Genomic DNA, 5,173 nt, shown 5'->3' on the forward strand with positions numbered 1-5,173 from the left:
ACACACACACACACACACACACACACACACACACGCATGAGTAAATGAATACATCTAGACCTCCCTAAGAACTGTGCTGATGGCACAATTGAGACTCTTATCAGCCCAGGCTGTAAAAATAAAGAGAAGGAAACTAGAAAAAATAAGACAGATTTCTTAACAAATACTCAATGTCTGCCAAACAAATGAATGTCATAAAAAGACTTTTTATAAAGGTCTCAACTGACAACTAAATAAAAGGTTGGAGAAAAAAAAAACATTCCTATCAAGTAAGGTAGCATAAAGCATTATAAAACCATGTTTGAAAAACAAATAACAGCTTCTTTGTGAAACAAACCTTAAATGTAAGCTTGAGGAATCCTAAAGGAATACATGTTTCAAGAAAATCAAAGGTCAAGATTCTGAAAATCTGGAAAAAAAATCCTTAGGCAGCTATACTTGGTAAGGAGTAGTTTAGTCAACATGAGAAAACCGAGTACTTCACAAGCATTATTCTCAATCTATGTGCGGTGTGGACAATGTAGAGTGAGCACATCTGCCTGCTGAGCGACTTGCAGCTGTCTATCACATCGGCTGGATGGAAGCTGCGTGTTATCTCCTTTCAATGAAGACACTTTTCTTGGGGTGCTGAGCTTGGCTTTGCTCACCATGCACAGGCAGTGCGTGAACTCCATAATATCACTCCAGCTCATACACAGCTGGCATCATGGGTAGGACACATTTCCACCCTGGCTTCCTGGTGTTTCTAGAGGGTTTCTCTGTCAGGAGTACTTGGGAATGACAAGGGCAGATGCAATAGTGGACTGGAGGCTGTGGAGGGTTTTTATTTAATCCCACCTTTCATTTCCTGCGTGGTTTGTGGGTTTGAGTGCTAAGAATGTACTTCCTCTGCATAATGAGGAAGTGGCAGGGCCAGGAGCCAGAATAACTGGTCAGAATGCCCCAAGGAATAGAGTTAAAGCAAGAAATGGAACTCTCTGCATCAAAGACTCAAGCAGCTTACCTCCCCTCCTCTCTCTGTGTGCGCGCCTGTGTGTGTGTGTGTGTGTGTGTGTGTGTGTGTATGTGTGTATGCACGAGGGAGGTAGAGAAATGGAATGTCATCATACAAGTACAGCAATCTGTCTTCACTTTTTTGGAGTACCTCAAAATAGATGTCCCTGGTGAATTTAGAAGCTTTTATGAATTAAAAGTTATTTTATCTTGCTACAACTGATTTGTGTCATTAGAGATTATTGATATGTTTATAAAGATGGAAACTAAGAAAGGCTCAGTCACCTAATATGCCTCTGGAAATGAGAAGCAGAGCTTGAGTTCCAGAGTAACAACTCCAAAGGTCCTGGGTGAAGAATATGACCTTCTCTGCCCTTTGCTGGCTCATAAGAAAGAACCCATTGTAAACTACCCAGTAGTTTCCAGCTGGTTTTTAAATCATTGACACTTGAAATTGTACAGTTCCAGTTAGTGGAAGTTTCAACAAGACCCAACTGACTCGCACGCATCCTGCCCACTCATGGAAAATTTCTGGTCAGAATTTTCTGTCTCAAGCATATGTAAAAAAGAATCTCAGTGCTGGATAAACAGAGAACAAGAAGTAAGAAGGAAGAAAGAATGGGAGGGAGGGGAGAGTGAATCTGGAAAAGAAGTTTGGAGAAGGGAGGGAGGCAGAAGGGAGGCTAGAAGGAGAGGGACATTGGGGAGAAGAGGAGGACATAGGAGCACGGGAGGATAGAAACAGCTCGTTCAGTCCTTATCGCCATGGCTCCTTCGGCCACAAATGAATTGCGAACAAGACTTTCTTGTTAAGAACAATAAATAAAATGTATAAAATAAGAATTCAAAGAGACGACACTAAAAACAAAACCCCCCAAATATACTGTGGAACAAAATGGAAAAGGAGCTTTCATAGCTGAGGGAACAACTTAAACAAAACAATGCCATTGTGAAACTTAATTGGAAACATAAATTAAAAAGAACAAAGGGCAGGGCACACCCAGCTGAACATCACATTATTTACACAGAGGAACCACTGGCGACAATCATAGGCGAATGCAGGAAAAATATGAAGGTTGAAAGCCATTCAGAGGGAGTGCCTCGGGCCACTGGAGTGCCCACCCCAGTCATCCCGGTGCTTGCTTGGATCCCAATTATGTATGCACTACCTCATTTCCTGCTTCAGTGAGCTCACTAGCCTCACTCTCTTCTGTCTAGCTCAAGCAAAACCTCATCTTGAAAATCTGATTCATATTCACTATTTATTTGTTTATTTATTTACACATTATGCATCCTGGAACAATGGTCTTTCTATCAGGACAGTGCTGTGCAGAGGGCGAGAGCCTGTTTATACTGAAAACTTCATTCTGTGGTGTCTCCTGGAAAACAAGGAGGCCTTGTTTACTCCACTGCCTCCGTTTCATATCATACTTGACCAAACAAATGTAAAACTGGAAAAATAAACCTCTAAACAAAACCACCCCTATGATTAAGCTCAACAGTCTCTTTTCTCAGAGTGTCTGAAGCAGGCCAGATGAACCAACACAAATTGGTGTAATAGTCCCACTTAAAATTTATGTTCTCAAATACTAAAGGGATACTGATACTTCTTAGTTTTCTATTTTCTCTTCCCCCATTAATAAATTTATTTATTCATTTTACACTCAAGTCCCAGCCCCCTCCCTCCTCTCTTCCCAGACCTACCCTTAAAGAAAATAAAGGGCCAACCTTCCTGGCCCTTTCTGCTCAGCTCTTCCTACACCCGATCCCTCCCCTCCCCATTCCCTAACCCTCTCTGACCCAGTTCCTTCCCTCCATTCACTGATGACTATTTTCTTTCCCCTTCTGAGATTCAAGCATCCTCCCTTGGGCCTTGTTATTTAGCTTCTTTGGGTCTGTGGATTGTAGCATGGGTAGTCTAGAATTTTGCGATTAATATCCACTTATAAGTGAGCACATATCTTACATGTCCTTTGGATCCTGGTTACCTCACTCAAGATGACATTTTCTTGTTGTATCCATTTGTCTACAAATTCATGATGTCTTTGTTTTGAATGGCTGAGTATTATTCCGTTGTGTAAATTAACCACATTTTCTTTATCCATTCTTCAGTTGAGGGATATCTGGGTAGTTTCCAGTTTCTGGCTATTACCAATAAAGCTGGTATGAACATAGTTGAGCAAGTGTCCTTGTGGTATGGTGGAGGATCTTTTGGTTATATGCCAAAGAGTGGAATTGTTGGGTCTTCAGATACAACTATTTTCAATTTTCTGAAAACCCACCAAATTGATTTCTAGAGTGGTTGTACATGTTTGCACTCCCACCAGCAATGGAGGAGAATTCTCCTTGCTCATCATCCTTGCTAGCCTATACTGTTGTTTGTGTTTTTGATCCTAGCCACTCTGATGGATGTAAGATAGAATCTCAGAGTTGTTCTGATTTGTATTTCCCTGAGAACTAAGGATGTTAAACATTTCTTTTTAAGTGCTTCTAACTCATTCATGATCTTTCTGTTAAGAATTCTCTGTTTAGCTCTGTACCCCATTTTTAATTGGGTTATTTGGTTTGTTGGTGTCTAACTTTTTGAGTTCTTTATATATTTTGGATATTAGCCCTTTGTCAGATGTAGGGTGTGGGGAAACCTTTTCCCAATCTGTGTACTTCTTATTTGTCCTATTGATGGCCTTCTTTGCCTTACAGAAGCTTTTTAGTTTTATGTGGTCCCATTTATTAATTGCTGATCCTAGAACCTGGGCCATTGGTGTTCTGTTGAGGAAGTTGTCTCCTGTACCAATGATGTATTTATTAGATGTCTCCTGTACCAATGATGCATTTATTAGATGTCTCCTGTACCAATGATGTATTTTATTAGATGTAGTGTATAATGATTTTTTTGAGTTAATTTTTGTATCTATCCAGTTTGCCTAAGGTGTTTATCAGTTGTAGGAGTTCTCTAGTAGAGTTTTTGGACTCATTTATGTGTACTATCAAATCAACTGCAAATATGATACTTTTAATTCTTCCTTTCCAATTTGTATTCCCTTAAGCTCCTTTACTTGTCTTACTGCTTTAGCTAGAACTTCAAGTACTATATTGAATAGATAGGGAGAGTGGGCAGCCTTGTCTTGTCCCTGATTTTTGTGGGGTTGCTTCAAGTTTCTCTTCATTTATATGATGTTGACTATTGGTTTGCTTTTATTATGTTTAAGTATGTGCTTGGAATTCCTTAGCTCACCAACGTTTTTAACATGAAGGGGTGTTTAATTTTGTCAAATGCTTTTTCAGCATCTAATGAGATGATCATATGATTTTTTCTTTTGGTTTGTTTATATGGTAGATTACATTGAAGGATTTTCATATATCAAAAACCATTCCTGTTTCCAAGGGATAAAGACTACTTGGTCATATTGGATAATGTTTTTGATATGTTCTTGGATTTGGCTTGGGAGTGTTTTATTGAGACTTTTTGCATCAATGGGATCATTGGCCACTTTGCCATCAATTGTAGGGGAAATTGGTCTGAAATTCTCTTTCTTTGTTGAGTCTTTGTGTAGTTTAGGGTGACTGTGGCTTTACAGAATGAGTTTAGCAATGTTCCTTCTATTTCTATTTTGTGGAATAGTTTGAGGAGTGTTGGTATTAATTCTCCTTTGAGTTTGGTAGAATTCTACACTAAAACAATCTGGCCCTGAGAATTTTTTCATTGGGAGACTTTGATTCTACTTCTCAGGGGGATATAGGACTTTTTAGATTGTTTACTTGATTTTGATTTAACTTTGATAAGGGGAATCTGACCAGAAAATTGTTCATTTCTTTTAGATTTTGTGGAATACAGGTTTTGAAGTTAGACCTGATGATTATTTGGGTTTCCTCAGTGTCTTTTGTTATGTCCTGCTTTTCAGTTTTGATTTTTATTATTTTGAATATTATCTTTGCCTTTTAGTTTGGTTATGGATTTGTCTATCTTGTTGATTTTCTCAAAGAACCAACTTCCAGTGTTGATGATTCTTTGTATTCTTCTTTTTATTCTTTGTATTGTTCTTTTTGTTTCTAATTTATTGATTTTAGTCCCAAGTTTGGTTAGCTCCTTCTCTCCACTCCTCTTGGGTGTGTCTGCTTTTTTCTATTCTAGAGCTTTTAGGTGTGCTGTTGAAGTTGCTAGTATGAGATCTCTTCATTT

The sequence above is a fragment of the Mastomys coucha genome, unplaced genomic scaffold (assembly GCF_008632895.1).
Source record: "Mastomys coucha isolate ucsf_1 unplaced genomic scaffold, UCSF_Mcou_1 pScaffold21, whole genome shotgun sequence".
Classification (NCBI taxonomy): domain Eukaryota; kingdom Metazoa; phylum Chordata; class Mammalia; order Rodentia; family Muridae; genus Mastomys; species Mastomys coucha.